At 51.9% G+C, this 18,951-nt stretch overlaps 1 protein-coding gene across 1 annotated transcript in view; it reads right to left on the reverse strand.

Moving 5' to 3' along the window:
• Positions 1 to 18,951, reverse strand: part of LOC118991337 (kinase suppressor of Ras 2-like) — a 218,727-nt gene that overhangs the window by 82,441 nt on the left and 117,335 nt on the right. The window lies entirely within an intron of this gene.

Raw genomic sequence — 18,951 nt, forward strand, 5'->3', positions numbered from 1 at the left:
AGTCCCTTTTCCCATGTAAAGCATTTAACATTCCCACAAGTTCTGAGATGTGGTCATCCTTAGGGGCACTGTTGATCTCTGGGGCTAGACAGTTGTAGCGAGGGGCTGCCCTGTGCATTGTGGGGTATCGAGCAGTGTCCCTGGTCTCTCCCCAAACAGATGCCAGTGTCACCCCCCTTCCATCCCCACTGTGACCATCAAACCTGACTCCAGGCGTTGCCTAATGTCCCCCAGGGAGCACGGTCACCCAAACTGAGAACCACTGGCCCACGGGAGAGGCAGACACTAAATGTGCTTGATGGGGAAGAATCTAGACCCACGGCCAGTTCTCATCCCGAGAGAAAAGGTCTCGGAGTGAGTTTGCTCCCACCTCTCGAGGGGGGGGGGATCTGGGTAGGACCCTGGCATTTGAGAGGCATTTGAAACAGCGTCTGTGAGGAAGTTGAATAGGGAACCCAGGCCCCGTATCGAGGGAGAGACACGAGTGAAGGAAACACAGTCAGCTCCTCAGGTGAGGACACCATTTGAATATGGCCTCTTGCTCCGAACCGTCAAACCATCGCTTCTGTTTTGTTTAAAGGAAGAAAGGACCGACAGAAAATTTGGCAGGTGACATCGGAGGCCCTGAGGGCATCTGGATTTTATTCCCCGCCTCTCATCTTTTATTTAACAAGGAAATGGGGACATTTCGGAGCATTCTGGGGCGAAGGGAGTAATGGAGCATTCAGATGCATGACGAAGTACAAATCAGGGCTGAGCAGAAAGCGAGGTGCCGGGGTGGATAATGGGGGATCCCTGGGGTGCCAGCACCGCCCCACGCCCCAGGGGGCCTGCCACGGGAGATTTTGGACTTGCCAGCCCCCACAATCGCATGAGTCAATTCCCTAAAATCTACATAGATATAAATGATATAAATGGAGATGGTAGATGTTACATAGAGAGAGACGATATTGCTATACATACAGATATTGATAAAGATCTAACTGATGTATTAGATGAGAAACATAGACGCGATGGATAATACAGAGATGAAATATAGAGGCAGATGAAACAGAGAGAAAGAGAGAGAGAAAGAGAGAGAGGGAGGGGAGACCCTTTGGGGTCTGTGTGTCCGGTGAACCCTGACCACACAGACCTGGGCATGTGAGCTCCTTCTCCCCCAAAATTCATAGTTAAAGGCTTAAGAGCAGTGACTTTGGGGCTGAAATCAGAGCAGGCGGGAAGGGGGCCTTTCATTGTTCCCCTCTGTATTCCTATAACTTATATTTGTTACACCAGCTCAGATTACCTTTACCATTTAAAATAAGGGAAGGGAAGGGAAGGGAAGGGACAAGGAGGGACAGGAAGAAGAGAGGAGCAGACAGGGTGGACAGGGCAAAGGAAAGGAAAGCGTGTCCAGACACCACACTCCCAGCCTTTGCCCTCTCTCTTCCTTCCAACTTTCTATCCGCCCTGGTGAGCAGGGAGCAGAGGCACAGACACAAATTACCCCAAGAGGCTGACGCCGCTTCATTGACTGGGGTTCCCTGGAGGTCAGCAACCCACCGCTTCTAAGCTGGAATTAAATGAGTTTAGCACAGAATCAATCGTGATGTCTGGGGGCTGGACGGGCCCGTTATTCCCCAATATTCATCTAAGAGGTCTGAAGGATTGGGGGCAGGCTGGCGAGAGTGGCCGCTCTCCATTTTCAAAGCCGGCTCGTTAAATATGCATTCGGGTGCCTGTTACTGAGGCAGGAAGATGATCGGATTTAAGGTTCCAATCTCACTGATCTATTATTCTTTTTGGAGCGGCAGGTGGGACTCTTTCATGAAGCTGCAAATTATAAAACTGCATCGTCCTTTGAGGGGAACGTGAAGCAATCAGGGGAACTTTTTCTTTGCCCCAACACGAGCCCTCCTATGCTCAGGCTCACGAAGGAAGGCAAGAGAAGGGGCAGGGGGAAGTCTGGAGGGCAGCCTGTACCCATTTGCTCCTAGAGATCTGCTAAGGGTGGGGGTGAGGGAAGATCCTCAGAGCCTGGGAGGAGAGAGGGGAAGGGGAAGGGAAGAAGGGAGAGGGACAGAGAGGCAGCAGGGAAAGAAAACACAGAGAATCTACCTTGTGCCTGCGCTTCATCGACACCATCCCATTTCATCTCTATACCCTTCGAAACAGCTATTATGCTCAGAGAGGTTGAGCGACTTGCCCAAGGTCACACAGCTAGCAGAGCACACCCCAAGGATTTGAATCCACTCGGCCTGACCTCTAAGCCCTGTGTCCTGTAGCAGCTGCCTCCTGACTCACTCAGGCATCGGCACCTGTGGGCCCCTCTATTACCAGGGCTTCTCAGCAGGGGACAGTTTTGCCCTCCGGGGCACATTGGAGAATGTGAGGAGACATCTTTTGTTGTCACAACTTGGGGAGGGGGTTGCTACTGGTGCCTAGTGGGTAGAGAGGGAAGGGAAGCTGTTAAGGACCCTCCAGTGTACAGGGAAGCCCCCCCACCCCAAAGAATTAGGGAGCCCCAATGTCAAGTGTCACCATGGGGACACTGTTGGGGAGCACATCACAATCACCCCCACACATCCTGGCCTCTGGCATTCACCCTGAGAATCTAGAAATTCCACCCAACGCTCTCACATTTCTGCCCAACACCCGGGACGAAACTCACCTGGCAGTGAGCAGGTATTTGGGGAATTACTGCCTCTCCGCGTTGCCCCTGGATACATAAATTCTCATCTAAATGCATGCTCACGCTCATAATGTCACAGGGCCAGCGAGGCACAGCTTCTCATTCAGGGACACATTCTAGGCTTCTCTCCACCGAGAGCAGTAAGAATCTTCGCTCCCTTGAAATGAAGCGTGGCCGTAATTAACGTTAATGAATCCCTCGGTCAGCCCCCGCGCCGGCAAGGAAGGATCGCGCTGGCGGGTCTGTGCACTCAAGACCACCCCGTCCTACGCCCACCCCACCCCCCAAATAAAATGCAACATTCAGGAGGATCCAAAGAGGGAGCTCAACCCCATTTCGGCTGCCAGGGAACGTGGAGGGTCCACGGCAGCACCCGGCACGGAGCTCGAAGGATTTGGGGAGATAAGAGGGGAGAAAATTCCCTCCTCTTGAGGGCATATGGAGGGTGGTCGCTGGGGCAAACGAGGGACACCGTCCTCCCATCTGTCCCCACAACTGCTTGAAGAAGTTAATCTTCTTGCTGTGCCTGTTTTATAGGTGAAAGGTCAGCAAATCTTTTCAGCAAAGGGGCCAGAGAGTAAATACATTAGGCTTTGTAGACCGCAAGTAATCAACGCTGCCATTTGGGCACAAAAGCATCTACAAACAAGACATAAAGAATGCACCCTTCCGTCCATCCTTCTGTCGGTCCATCCATCCATCCACACAACAAGTATTCACGGGCAATCTACCAAACGTCAGCACTTTGGATCAAGGGAATGAGTCTCCACCAGACCATTCTCAGAGAGTCCCACTGGTCTTCACCAAGTTCAAGTTGCACGTGGTGCTGTCCTGCCTCGGGACCTCCTCCACGTCTCCTCTGCCCCAGAACACCCTCCTGCACCCCTGCCCCTCACAGCTCTCCGCACAGCCACTCCTGCCAGCTGCCGGCCTCGGCTTCAGAGAGGCCGTCCCGCCCAGCCCACCATTCTCGACCTCGGCGCCCTGAGCCCTTCTTCCGTGGCGCTCGGGACAGTTCAAAACGGTGTCACCTCGCTGTAAATTGGTTGTAGGTCGGCTCCCCGCATTCAAACGTGAATTCTGTGAAGGCAGGGATCAAGTCCTTCTCATTTGCCATTAGATCCCCCGCATCTGGCCCATTATGGACGCACAGGGAAGAATTTATTGAACAGAATTCTGGAACTGAAAGCCAGAAAAGTCGGTCCCAAAGCACGGCCTCCGCTCCGGACACCAGGGCAGCCTAGACTCTGCCACGGGCGCCAAAAACACGGCCCATCTGGATGGAGATGCGCTAAGGGCATACCACCCACACCCGATTCTGAAGACTTCCTACAGGAAAATGTCCCCTAAAATACCTCAGATTTTTATATTAATTATATGTTGAAATGCTGTTTTGGGTTTCCTGATACAATGAAACGAATGGTTAAAGTTGACTTAATATTTTTTTAATGTGGCTACTACAGTTTTTTTAAATTATATGTGTGGTTTGCAATCTGTGTCTACTGTGTAGCCTTGGTCCAGAACTTCCCAGTCCTCGTACTAATTAGCTCTGTGACCTCGGTCCAATCAATGACCCTCAATGGGTCTTGGTTTCTTTATACGACAATGAATATAAAAATTTCGACCTGCCAACCACATGGGTGGTGGTGTAGCTCAAATGAGATAATGGATGTGAAGGTGACTGGGCGGGGGTGGGGGGGTCTATACAAATGTAAGNTTCTGAAGACTTCCTACAGGAAAATGTCCCCTAAAATACCTCAGATTTTTATATTAATTATATGTTGAAATGCTGTTTTGGGTTTCCTGATACAATGTAACGAATGGTTAAAGTCGACTTAATATTTCTTTAATGTGGCTACTACAGTTTTTTTAAATTATATGTGTGGTTTGCATTCTGTGTCTATTGTGTAGCCTTGGTCCAGAACTTCCCAGTCCTCGTACTAATTAGCTCTGTGACATCGGTCCAATCAATGACCCTCAATGGGTCTTGGTTTCTTTATACGACAATGAATATAAAAATTTCGACCTGCCAACCACATGGGTGGTGGTGTAGCTCAAATGAGATAATGGATGTGAAGGTGACTGGGCGGGGGTGGGGGGGTCTATACAAATGTAAGCTCTTCTGTAATGAGGGTCCCCGACTCCGTCTCTCAATCCCCCCGTGTTTTCTTCCCACCCCCGCCGGCTCCTGGATGTGACCTAACTTCCTCCATCTCCTCGATCCTCGTGGTCTGACTTTCTGGGGTCAGTACCAGTTCTTCCTCCCAAGTGACACGGCCTCTCCCTGTCCAGCCCTAGGGCGCACTGGCAGAGGCTGGAGAGCCTGGCAGGATGAGCCCGTTGTCCGGCTCCTCCAGTTCACCGACGTCGGTGTACGATGTGCCTTCCCGCCTGGCTTCCAGTGAGCCTTCAAGTCAGGGCGGTGCCAAGGAAAACCCGAGCGTTCAGACACGCTTCTCCTGTACCACTGCACGCAGCAAGGTCAACCTTCGCGAGAGCGCTATGCAACAGAGGCTGACTGGGGGTTGAGGTTTTAATTATTTTTAAAATGTCGATGACACCTGTTGGTCTAGCCTGCCTAGCACCCACTTCCTCTGGCTCCCATAAGTGCACGGTCATTTCCCTTTTGAGGACCCACGCCTTCCCTGGTCTCCGCCCACGTGATCTGTGTGGGGGGCAGGCAGGGGTGTGTGTGTACCTCTCCCAACCAGCTTGTTCGCTGCATCTTATCATCTGCACTCAGTGATGGTCTCAAGCGTAGGCGTAAGACCCAAGCTGATCTAGTGGGAGCCAGTCCCAGGGATGGCGTGGGGACTCTCAAGAAAGAGGACTTGCTTTTCGCACTGGGGCTGTACACCTGGAACTACTTGAGACGCAGAGTTGGGGCAAACAGACCACCGCAAGAAAACAAAGCTATCCCAGAGAAAGGCCAAGAAGGAGAGAATCCTTAATGCTTCAACATTAAGCACCTAGATCTAACTGTCCCTGAAGCCAGACATCCCTCTGAAATTTGCAGCCACAAATGCCAACAAATACATTTTGCGGGAAAAGCCCGTTTGAGATTTAATCACTTGCAACCAAAAGAATTCTGCCTAATGCCAAAAAAAAAAATTAAGTATAGCACCTTTAAAAAGACATTTGCTTTTATAATTTTCATGCAGTAACTCCATCTGGGGTTAAGAGCATTGCCTAGAGATACTGCTAAGAATCTTCTATCACTAGGCTTTTTTTTTACTTTATTTTTATTGCTGACACTGTTACTTTAAATTGAATATAAACACTGGTTCCCAAGAAGGGCACTTTCTCTGATTATCTGCTGTCCAGAAAAAGACCCTGCTCAGCAAAAACTAAACTTCAGACAAGTCGCTCCACTTGGAATAATTCAGAATTGGATTGGTGGGGCTTTGAACTGATGTGGCCTTCAGGGCTTTATTCTTGTTACTGAAAAGAAACCTCTTGTTGGAAGGCCACCCGGAAAACCTCCGCCTTTCCCCTGAAAGCCTGGCTGCAGGTCCCCTTGTTGGCCAGCCCACGGGGCTGGGGAGTGGGCGGCTCCCAGTCGGGTGGGGAAACCGAGGCTTACTGGTGCCCCACCAGAAGGAAGTGCATGACCTTCAATGTCCAGCTCTGCCCTCCAAGCCAGGCTTTCCACCATGAAGACTGATGACGTGACAATGGTCAAAAGCCCGGAGGTGGTTAAAACAAAGCAGCCACCCAAACGCCTGAGACTATGTTCAATCTCCTTAGTGCAGGCGCCAAGGGCAGCCCTGGCGAAGCACAGCACACTGTCACTAACTCTCCAGAAGAGAGGACTTCCAGCCTCCCACCTGACGGCCCCGCCACGGACCCCGTGGGCTTTTTGTTTCACTGGACTTCAAGGACAACATTTACTAAATAGGTTTGCGGTGTTTTACATTCAGGATTATTTTGTATTAGTTTCATAGGGGTCAGACAATCATACACTTTACAAAGTGTTCCCCCTGATAGTTCTAGTACCCACCCGGCACTGTACACGGTCATTAGGACACTATTGACTGTATTCCCTATGCTGTACTTTCCATCCCCAGGACTATTTTGTAACTACTAATCAGTATTTCTTAATCCCTCCACCTTTTCTCACCCAGTCCCCCAAATCTCCCCTCCTCTGGAGACCATCCGTCTGTTCTCCGTATCTACGCGTCTGTTTCTGTGTTGTTTGTTCATTTATAGTGTTCTTTGGATTCCACATATAAGTGAAATCATAGTGTATCCCTTTTAAACTCTACCTGGGAATGAGCGCCAACGCCCCTCGGATACTGAGGACTCGGTACGGGTTCTGATCTATCATTTGCAAATGCGCAAACTGGACTTTTCCCAGACAGTGATGTAATGGGCAACGTAACCTTTCCGCCGGATCCTGAAGAGCCAAGAGAGTTTAGCTGGCTTTGCTGCCAGCAGCTACACCACAAGCATCATCTTTCTGGACCATTAGCAAAAAACAGGGTTGCCCCCCACGCCTCACCGCAGTCCTGGGCCGCTGCGTGCTCCACGACCTACGTCAGTCAGACGGGGGTCCAAAGTACCAGGACATAACCAGCAGCATCAGGCAAAATGCACAAAAACACGCCCAGAATAAATGGGAACATCCACAGAGACCAGCAGCACTTTCGATCCTTTGCGGGGATGGCTGTGAGCGTTCGGCCCTGGCTTTCACTCATTAGAAAGGAAAAAGCATGACCTTTTCCTACTGATTCCAGGAGGACTTGGGGGTGAGGGTGGGGATGTTTCAAGGCGTTCACAGAGTCGAAGACAAGAGGAGGAATAGGCCTGGCTGATCTGTTTAGATAGGATGTTCTTGGGGCAAGTGAGGACTAAGATGTTGAGTGAAAAACAAGAAGTCTATTGAGCCAAGATGCTGGGTGCAATTAGCAAAGGCTAAAAATCCTGGTTAAATCAGTTCTCTCTCCCTCTCCCTCTCTCTCTCTCTCTCTCTCTCTCACACACACACACACACACACACACACACACAATGGCAAGGAGACAGACTACAAAGAGGCATCAGAGAGGAAAAAGAGCCCTGGCTGGTGTGGCTCAGTGGACTGAGCATCGGCCTGCAAACCAAAGGGTCACTGGTTCAATTCCCAGTCAGGGCACATGCCTGGCTTGCAGGGTTCCCAGATGCAGGGTGTGTGAGGCAACCACACACTGATGTTTCTCTCCCTTTCTCCCTCCCTTCCCTTCTGTATAAAATCTTTAAAAAGAAAAAGAAAAAATGAGTGCAGTTTTCTCTCCCAGCTGCCCTTACGCCAAGCCCAGTGAAAAGAGGGGGAATTGAGAGAAAAACAACAGAAGAGGTGGGTGAGAGGGGCCAGGGAGCCTAGAAGAGTAATCAAGCCGGTGGGGGGGGTGCATAAAAACAGAGCAGAACAGATAGTCTTGAAACGGACCCACAGAGACAAGGCCGGTTGGCAGTTGACAAAGATGCCATGTAATTCAAAGTACGTCCTGGAACAACCGGAGGTTCACGTGGAAAATAACGAGCCTTGACCCTGACCTCACACTGCACGCCAAAGCTGATATGAAATGGATGACAACCCTGTGCTGGAAGCCAGCACCGAGGCGCTGCTGGAACAGGAGAGCATCTTGCAGCCGGGACTAACGAAGACCGCTGAGACAGGACACAGGCAGCACTCGGGCACGAAAGAGACCGATGTGACGGGCTGAGCTCCATCAAAACTGAGGATGGCAGCTCTTTGAAAGACAACCGCATGCAAGTGACAAGTGAGGCCGCAGACTGGAAGAAAATGCCCACAACACGTGATCTGAAGGACCTACAACACGGTGCTAAGAAGATAGACCACCCAGTTAAAAATCTGGCAGAAGACTTGAACAAATAAATTCACCTCAAGAGAGAGAGAGAGGGAGAGAAGTGGCCAGTAAATCTACAAAAAATTGTTGAGCATCTTTAGTCATCATGGAAATGCAAAGTGATTAATTAATACAAATTAAAACACAATAAGGTGCCACTTCATACCTATTAGAATTAATAAAATTAGAAGCCTGACAGTATCAAGCGATGACCAGGATGTACAGCAGGGCTTACCAACCTCGGCACTATTCATATTTGGGTGGAGGTCTCCCTCCTGGGAGTGGGGGTGGCGCTGGGGGCTGGTGCATGCATTGTAAGATGTTCCATCAGCACCCTTGGTCTCTGCCCAGGTGTCGGAGGCCAGCGGCACTCTCCTGCTCCCCAAAGTCTGACAACCAAAAGTGTCTCCAGACATTGCCAAATGTCCCCTGGAGGGAGCAACATGGCTCCTTGATGGCAACCACCGATGCAGAGCCACTGACTTCTCACACACTGCTGGCTGTCAAATGCACGGCCACTCTGGAGAGAGTGTGACGATTTCTTACAAAGTTACACAGACACATATGCAATGGCCTAGGAAATCTACTGGTAGGTTGTTATCCCACACAAATGAAAAAATTTGCAGACCAAAAAAAAAAAAGCTTGTGGAAAATGTTCATAGCAGAGTCCATCGCAATAGCCTCAAACTGGAAACTCTCTAAAGAGTCGTCAATGAGCGTGACGTGGGCAGAACTGGGTTCTCAACAGGGTATTTTGGGTCCCGAGCCCTGGACCTTATGAATGTGACCTCATTTACACACAGCACCTTGGCAGAGGTACTCACGTCGAGCCAAGGCCCTACTGCCCGAGATGGGGCTGGAGCCCCCCTCAGGAGGGAGAGCATGCGCAGAGGGGAGACGGCCCCCATGTGGGCAGGGGGCGGAGACCGCAAACATGCAGCTGCCGGCGACACCATGGATCGCTGCGCACCCCCGGAAGCTGGAAGAGGCGAGAAAGAACGCTCCTCTCTTCAGTCAACGGCCTGCCTTTGGATTTCTGGCCTCCGGAACTCTGAAATAATACGTCCTTTTGCTTTTTGTGGTACTTTGTTACAGCAGCCCTAAGAAACGAATACTGTGAGAATGGACTAAATCAATTGCGGCACAGTCACACAGAGAAATATTAGTAATATACAGTGACACAAAAGGAACACAAAAGAATGAACCACTGAGCCATACAACCATGCAGGGTAGTCTCAAAACCGTCACACTGAGGAAGACAAGCCAGACACGAGGGTACGCCGTAACACATGAGTCCATTTATATGACATTCTAGACAAGGCCCAAGCTATGTGATAAAAATCAGAACGGCAGTGGCCTTCGAGGTGGGAGGAGATGACTGGAAAGGAGGCATGAGAGAACTTTCCAGAGTGAATGAGAAATGTTCTACAATTCACAGGTGTCCAACCCACAGCCCAGGATGGCCATGAAGGCGGCCCAACATAAAATCGTACATTTACTTAAAACATTATGAATTTTTTTTGTTTTCGTTAGTGTTTGTGTATTTAACGTGTGGCCCAAGACAATTCTTCTTCCAATGTGGCCCAGAGATGCCAAAAGGCTGGACACCCCCGTATATCTTGACTGGGGTTGCGGGTATCTGGGGGTATACCTTTATCAGAACTCACTGAACTTAAAATCTGTGGTTTTTACTACGGGTAAATTAATACTCAATTTTTAAGACAGCAAATAAAGAGGCTAAAGAGAAGAGAAAGGAAAAGTAGGAAGCACGTGACCTGCTCACAACGATAAGAGGCAGATGAAGAAGAATCGAGGGGGAAGGCAAGGGGTCACGTGGGAAAAAGACCCACTGGGAACTCTGTCCCCACCAGCAGCAAGTTTTGTCATTTTGCTACACCTGTGCTCACCATGGTTAAGTAAACTCACAAATTCTTCACTGGAGGCCAAGTGCAGAGCTGCTCACAGCAAATCGGTCCAGGCAGACATCCCAGCTGCTGGCCATTATAACCTGGGACGGAACATTAATTTCTGAGATCCCCTCTGGCTCCCAGCGAGCCCCTCGCCTCCCACACTTCAGGAATATTCTTGAAAACCTAAATGGACAGCTGAGAAAAACTTGGAACATGGTGCCTGGTGAGCAACCCGAGGTCCCGCAGGGCCGCGGAACACTCCGAGCGTGGCTAACGGTCGCACAGCCTTCACCGCCCAGACGGCACCGTGCTCTCATTTCACGCAATGCTGGGCACTTGGCCCGAGCGAGCCGCAGACACATGAGGTCTCAGGTAGGAAATAATGGCCTGAGGCCAAAGTCATCGATGCTGCCCTCACCCACAGCCACACCATGTCAGGGGGTGAGCGCAAATGTAGGGAGAGGCCAAAGTCATTACCTCTGACACCAGGCAGTCCAGAGTTCAAGTGCTAAGACTGCTCAGCATTTGACTAAATACTTCTGGGCAACACCGTTGACTTTGGCCTGATGATGAGAGCCCTTTAAAGAGGGTGGTGCTATTCAGCCTGCCCCTGGACTTCCACTGAGTGAGGGGACAGCCCCCCTCGCCTGCAGAAACTCTCGAGACAGCTCCAGGAAGAAACCCCCCAAATCCACGTTCAGGACTGGGCTCGCCGTGGGGGCGGGAAACACCACAATAGTGTGTTAGCAACGTTCAGAATCTCATCTCCAGGAGAGGAGGATTCTAAGAGATTTGTCAAGAAGAACGGTAAAGGATGGCACCAGCCACAAGCTTCCACTTCCCGTGCTCAGCAGGACAAGGGCTGAAAACGCGGAGGCAGGTGTCTCCAGTAGGGACAGCGTCACTCTCCACCATCCCTGCTCTCAACTGGCGTAACTGGACACGGGCCCTCCATGGGTAGCTTCCCTCACATTCGCTCCGTGACAGAAGAGAACCAGACTGACAGTTGATGGGGGCCTGGCCTCTAATGCTGGGACGAGTCTGTATCATTGAATGAGCATGTATCATTCATTCATTCATTCACTCATTCACTCATTCCTCCAGCAAACACTCACCGAGCCTCGGACTGAGCACCCACAGTTAAGCACAGAAGTGACGCAGACAAATAGGGCAGCGTTCTGACTCTCGAAGAACTCACAGTCCAGGGGTCTGAAAACAGTAGGTGCTCAACGCCTGCTGGATGCACAAGGCACAGGCACGGGCGGCCGCGGAGACAGTGTGTGTGCAGTCACGGGCGCAGCCTCTAGGTCAGACTGGTGTCTCGCTGGCCACCGTCAGCCCTGCACAGGACGCCTTGAGCCCTTTCTAAAAGGGCCTGACAGCAAATACTACACTGCAGGCTCTGCCGAGCACACAGTTTTGGTCGCAGCTACCCCACTGTAGTAATGCGAAAGCAGCCACAGACGATACGTGGGTGAGTGGGTGTGACTATTCCAATAAAACTTTATTTACAAAAGCAGGGGGTGGGCCAGCATTGGCCCTCAGGCTGTAGCAGTTTGCCAACCCCCAAGTGGGAGGACGTGATTTTTAGGCAGATTATATAATCTCCTGCAGTGCAATGGGGAGGTGGCGACGACAGTGACTTCCTGAGGTCATCGAAGGGGACACTACACGGAAAGTGCTCAGCACCCTGCCCCTAATGTGGTAAGGACGCAATAAAGTCAGCTGTTTCTGTCACTGTTAGTCGCTGCACTGCGGCATGACAACAGAAACACCCGGGCAGCGTCAGAAAGGAGTGGAGTGAGGAAAACCAGGGCCAACGTTAGCGGTGAGATCGCTCCCCATTTAGCTGTTAGGACAAGCATGAAGCCCCCCCCAGCTTCCCCGCAGGGCTCAGCTGCTGTCCAAACAGCTCTCTGAAGACTGGAAAATGCTCAAGTCCACGTGTGAAGACTTTGTACAAAACAAAGGACGTAAGACAATGAACCTGTGCCTTCCGAAGGCAAAGAACACGTCTCTTAGCACTGCCTCCCCCAGCCCTGCAATCATAGTCGCTGAAAACAAAGGGTTAAGTCTCAACCCCTTGGAAAGTGGAATCCAAGCTGGTGCCAGCCTCAGGGCCCAGGACATGACACCCCGACCCAGCTCCATGCCCACCCCCAGGTGCGCCCCACCCAGAGTCAGAGGTTAAAGTCCAGGTTGGTGGGGAGGTGTCTTCTCTACCTGAGCCCAGTTCAGCTGACGGACACAGAAAGGCCATCCGTCCCATGTACGAATCATGACCCTAAGACATGACCAGGGCTGGAAGGAAGGGCCAGCTTCGGGAAAATCATGAAGCCCCACTCCAGAAAATTAACCCCGCCTGCAAGCTCCCTTACAGCTTCTGGGAGCCCAACACGGTGGAAAGGGGCCCCAGCTCAAGGCCTAGAGAGTTGTTAATATTTTTATTCTTCCTCCGTCAATTCAAGTTAATAAATACCTCCAGCCTAAGGGGAGCGGGAGGAGGAGAGCTGATTGACAGCAACCAGACAGCCCCCAGCCACCTTCATTTTAGGGCCCAGCGGGGGCAGCGGGGGGCGCGCTGTAGGCCAGGAGGCCACCGGAGGTGACGTACGCAGGGAAGCGAGCAGCACCACGCAGGGCCACCAGCCATCGGGAGCAGATGGCAGACCTCCCATGGACTTCTCTGCTCAGCTGGGTCACCAGAGCCACGGTCGCCTGTGTCCTGGAAGGCAACACTGCCTACTTGGAAGAATTAATTAATAGAAAGCAAGAACAAAGGGCTCCGAGCACCTGGACTGAGGCCTCGAGGCCAAAACTCATCTCAGCTACGATGACACAGGTCAAGTCATGCCCGTCCATGCAGAGAGGGCCCTTCCAGAGGGGCCCCACTGACCGACCACGAGATGAACTCCACACGGCCCCGCAGTTCCTCCTCGTCCTCAGCCCACACCCTGCCACACACACAGGTTCCCAGCCGGCTGCTGTCCCCCTGCCTGTACTCTCCTCCCTTTCTTTTCACCTGGCCAACTCCCACTCACTCGTATGGTCTCATCTTAGGTCAGGCGTGGCGCACTACAGCCCAAAGGCCCAATGGGCCCAGCACTGGTGTTTATAAACAGATCTACTGGGAGATCACCAGGCCTGTTCATTCGCATATCGCCAAGGGCTGGTTTCACTTTGGGGTTGGGTGCCTGTAAGAGAGACCACAGGATGGCACAGCCCAGTGTAGTTACTCCCTAGCTTCTAACGGGAAACGTTTTCTGACCCCTGTCTTGAGGATGCTTCCTCCAGGAAGCTGTCCCTGATTTCCTCAATGTTTTAGGTGATCCTCAGGGGGGCTTCCCTCAGCCCCGGTCTTACTTTCTCTATTCCAGGCCTTTCCCCACTGAGTTTTCCATTGATGTTTTCAGTCTTTTCTCTTCCAAACCCTGGACTCCTTGAGAAGGCTGTTTTTTTGGCAACTCTGCACTCCAAGCTTCTCACACAGACCCTGCACATCAAAAGCACTGGAAAAATAAGTTTGCAGAATGAATGAACAAAGGCGCGAATGTTTTGCTGCCGTGCCAGAGAGCCCAATACAACCACTAGCCAGAGTGCAACCCATCCAGGCTGTTGGTGACCCGGTTGGGAGTCTGCACGGCCACCGGGGACTCTGGGATGGACCGAGAGGACAGGGAAGGCCTGAGAACTGGCCTGTCCGACGAACAAAGGAGCCTCAAAGGGTGTCCTGGCAAAGTGACGGCTCCCCGGCCAGACGCAGGGGAAAGAGAGGGAAGTTTCACTAGCAGCTGGGGCCGGGACTACCCCGACTCAGGCCTGGCACTCTCAATCCTACTGACACCTCCAAAGCAGACCCCACGTCCCTCTTCCCCCTGCTTGGCACTCGTTACTGTTCCAGTCTCCTGCCTCAGCAGGCTTTCCTCCTCGGTTGTAAGCTCCCGGAAAGCAGGTCAGTTGGTCACCAGAGAATCCCTGTGGGACGTAGGCCCAGGTAGGTAAAGATGTATGATGAATGAATGGATGAATGAATGAGTAAAGCTCAGTCATCAAACCCTTCCGTCTGGCGTGATGTGTGGTGCAGCGTGCCAGGCAGAGCCTGATTTCTCTCTGGGGTGGGCCCAGGATTGGCCCCTGACCCAGCAGGGAACCGAGAAATGCCCCTATTGAAGGACAATCACCACATTTTTGTGACTACCAAGACGTCTGGCACTCTGAGGCCACACACTGGGCCTGGAATGGCTTCCCCATTGTGGCCTCCTGTTTCTGGAAGCTTTGGGGGGGGGGCGGTCTCAGCTGTCCCCAGCCTTGTTCCTGTCCTCTGTCTTGGCTTCCCAAGGCCTCCCTTACTGCCGGTTTCCATGTGACGGCTCCACTCCATGCTGATATCACACTGACATCCTGGTCCCATTATCTTAAATCAAAGTGCTGGGCAGCTGCCCTCCATGACTCAAGTTGCCGTCCAGCAGCCAGTGCCCAGTGGAGAAGTTGGCCCTGGAAGGAACATTTCTATCTCCCCATTTATCACGCTAAAAGGCTCCTTTCAAATCCTATCAAGTCAGTCAAAAATCAAGATAGAGAACAGGGCCTTCTCTTAGTCTTTTCCAGAAATGGCACCACCCTCTAGAGAGACTGGATTTCAGGCACTTAATTTGGCAGCCAAGTGACATTACCCCCCAGAAGGCTGGCGCCTGCCCGTGGACCAGCGGGGAGGGGCAGACACAGCAACTCAACTTGATGGCCACAAAGAGAGAGAAAAGGGGGCCATAAATTCTACTCAAGGAAGGAGATCCCCCAGAAGACCGCCCCCCAGACGCCCTGCAGCCTCCTGGACGCAAGGCCCCTCAATCCTGAGCCTGATTCTAATGTTCTTCCTTTTACGGCGGCAATAACAATAACGGTAATCGCGCAGCTGAGATCCCAGCGCCGTGCAGAACGTCTCGTTTCACTTGCGGTTAAGCAGCCCTTGACGGGCATAAACGACAGACCCGCAAGACCTGGATGCCTCGGGGAAAGCGCATCTTCGAGACGATCACAGCACCAGAGAACCTCGGGGCGCCCCAGGGCAGTAGCTAGGAAATATATGTAACAGCTTAAGGGTGATACTCTCCACCCTCACCCCACTTTTTCTGACCCACCTTCGTTTCACATTCTAAGTCACAACACCACCACCAGCAGACTCACTGGCTCTTCTCCACAGAAGGAAGGACTTTGCGAAGGGACAGAAATCAGATTCAGCCCACGTTCCAGTGAGACTGACTGATGGTGGCCTTCCCAGAGCGCTGTGTTGAGAAGGCCTCTGAAGTCTCACTAGAGCCTGTGACGAGGGCCCACCATGGGAACTGGAGAGGAATGGCCAGCCTTACCTGCATCAGACAGGCCACACCTGCCTCTGGTCATTCGAATTGGGTCAGAATGGGTACTGAAATTTCTCCTCGCCCTCTATGTCCTGCCACCTCAAACACATCCCACAGGAGCCCATTCAAATGCCACCCAGTGTCACTTATCACTTCCACTTTCCTTGACCCTGCTCCCTTCTCTTCGGGGGGGAAAAAACACATTCCCTTGTTTATTCAGAAATGGCAAGGGACCAAACCTGCAAACACCACATCTTTCTCTGCTCCAGCACATCTGACACAGAGTAGGGGATTTGCCTCTAAAAACTCATTTCTGTGCCCTAGTGCCTGGTCCATGGTAGGGAGCCAGGAAATGTCCGTGGAATTCACGTTCTACCCAGGATGCAAGCCAAGCCCAGGCCATCGCTCAAGGCCACCACGGACTTTGGAAAACAAAGACCCCCCCCAGCTGTGGTACTTAATGAGTCTGGAGGAGTTTAGACAAGCCAACAACTGCCTTGCCTATAAAGTGGGATTTTGGAGGGTTAAATAAAATAAACCCTGCGAAGTGCCAGCCCACAACAAGCAGAACAACACAATGATTGACAGCTATTATTTGGATTAGTATAATATTCAATAAACATTTTCATTTAGCAGCAGTGTGTCCACGCAGCTTGTGTACAGAGCTTAACGTAATCGTATCAATGATTACCTTCATTCCTGTCTTCATCTGAGTTCCCCCCACATCAGACCCTGACAGAGGTTTTGGGGTGCAAGCAGTATATTTGGGAGGTGGTCCTGGGAAGTATAACAAAGGGGAGAACTGAGGCAGGGAAGGAAGGAAAGCCCATAAGGAAGGTGTTACGGGAGGGACAGGATTGCCGTGGGCAACGGGGCTCGGCCCTGACGAGGACCCTCCATGAGAGCGTGCAGAGCACAGGGCAGAGGGGCCCCCCTGAGGGCACACTGATGCCCTACCGCCTGTCCCTCCCCGGCTGAGGCTCCATCCTGGCGGCATGCACTCCCCGGCATTTCCAGCCTGCCCCACACTGAGGCCAAACACGCTCTGCTGGCCAAAGAAAGCCCCCAGCACAGAGACAGGTGCTGAAGGTAGGACCTTGGTGTGCCCAGCACCTGTCACCAAAGCTGTGGTGACATCCAGCATGACTTGCTTCCAGTCACAAAGCTGGCTGGCAGCGAAGAGGGGACTCGTTTTGGCTCCCAGAAAACTCCCGACTCCTTCAAAGGAGATAACGACAGAGGCAGGCCCTGGGTGAGCAAGACGGCTCCCCACGCCACTGGGGCAAACCTCACCGGACTAGCATCTTCCAGGGCTCCCTGAAAACCACAAGGCACCTCCAAGAAAATGTCCTGCCACCCTGTTCACAGCCAGCCCACCACAATGACTCACGATCACAATAAGCCCACAGTTGAGCTAATCATCGTCCACTGTCGAAGTTCAGGGCTGCTGTGTCAGGGGGAATGTGATAATAAATGACTCATCAGTGGTGTTTTCAAAGTGTCTAGGGCAGGTCCCTCTGCTATGCAGAAAGCCAACCTATTTTAAAGGAGTCTCACTCGACTCATCCCAGGACTGGACGATTCAGCGGCTTGACGGAAAGGGAGACTGGAATTTTGGATGGGAAGCGCTGGCCTGTGCTGAATGGAGCTGCGAACAGAACTTCCTTATGCAAAGTAATGCCAATATTTAATTTTAAAAAAACTGATAAGCATTACAGTAGAAAGAATTATATATTATATATCCTATATTATTTATAAGTTATAAAAGGACTTGTTAAAGACCTCACTAATTCAAAATAAGACAGAATTCAGTGTGAACAGGGGACGAGTCCACGTAACAAGACTTTTAAAGAGAAGCTGTGGAGGAGGAGGGTGACCATGATCTCTTCACCTCCTGCAAACGGGAATGTGACCTTGGCCTGACTTCCTGGCTCTGATTCTCTGCACGTCCCCCAAAGGGGAAATGATGTCAGTGCACCACACTGCTCGTGGGGGAACTGCCCCTGGAGGGTGGACTGCATGGGGACCGGGGGTCTCGGTGTGAACCTGGAATACCAGATGAGGGGTCCACAGCCTTGGGGACCCTTGTTACAACTGGACATGACCCCTGAAGGGACCCTGGCAGCTTCACTGATGGAGCTGCGATAAGACTCACTGTCTCCTAAGCCAGGATGATTCCCACACCTGCTTAGTGTGAATCTCATCACCTTGTACCTGAACTGTCACTTGGAGGTGAGGGCAAGGCGGAGCAGCCCCTGAAGACCCCAGAAGAAGTGCCTGGTGCAGCCCTGCCCGCCTCTGGCTCACCCCAGGATGCCGGTGGGGTGTCTGGCCAGCCTCAGCCCTCAGTGGGTACCCCCCTCCACCGACACACTGGAAACACAAGGACACACTCCCCACTGTTCCCATACATCACAGTGGCAGCTCCCAGCAGGAGAGGAGGGCGGGGCGACTCCTTACTGTATCTCCTAATGAGATTAAATATAGTTGTTTTATCTGAGACTTACACCGCAATCTTGTTCAATGTGAGTATTTGAAACAAGCCACCCACTTCTGTAACTCTGTTTAGCATTGCTTCCATTTTTTTATATGCTGAGACCCCCAAAAGAATTCGAGGGGCCCAGGCCATCCTCAGCCTCTGAGGGGCCCAGCAGAGGCCTGTCCTGTCCCTCCCACTAGCCAGCACCCAGCCACAGATACCATGTCACCCACCCTCGGCTGGCAAGACCCGCTCCCACCAGAGCCAGCCACACACTGCACCCCCTTTCGGGACTTTCCCCACCCTGAACTCCCATACGACGTCCTCGGCTCTGAAAGTCCGCATCTCAGCTCCCCGAGCCACCGAGACCCAGCAGGCCAGGGCATGCATCTTAGTTATCACGCTGAGCGCATCCCGTGCACAGGGCTGGTCCAGAGCTGTCCAGGACAGTGGCCCCTCGGCCACGCAGCCCTCCCACCCTGGAAATGCGAGCAGTCCAAACTGAGGTGAGCTGCAAGTGTAAGGGACACACTAGCACTCAAACATTTAATAGGGAAACGGACTGCAAACGACCCCTGTAATAACACTACGTGGCTTCTATGTGTAACAGTATGTTGATATGATGTTACGGAAATGCCTATCACCTGTTTCTTTTGACTCTTGTGAATGTGGCCACTGGAAGAT

The sequence above is a fragment of the Sturnira hondurensis genome, unplaced genomic scaffold (assembly GCF_014824575.4).
Source record: "Sturnira hondurensis isolate 20B ecotype Veracruz unplaced genomic scaffold, ASM1482457v3 Scaffold0007406, whole genome shotgun sequence".
In the NCBI taxonomy this organism is placed as follows: Eukaryota; Metazoa; Chordata; class Mammalia; order Chiroptera; family Phyllostomidae; genus Sturnira; species Sturnira hondurensis.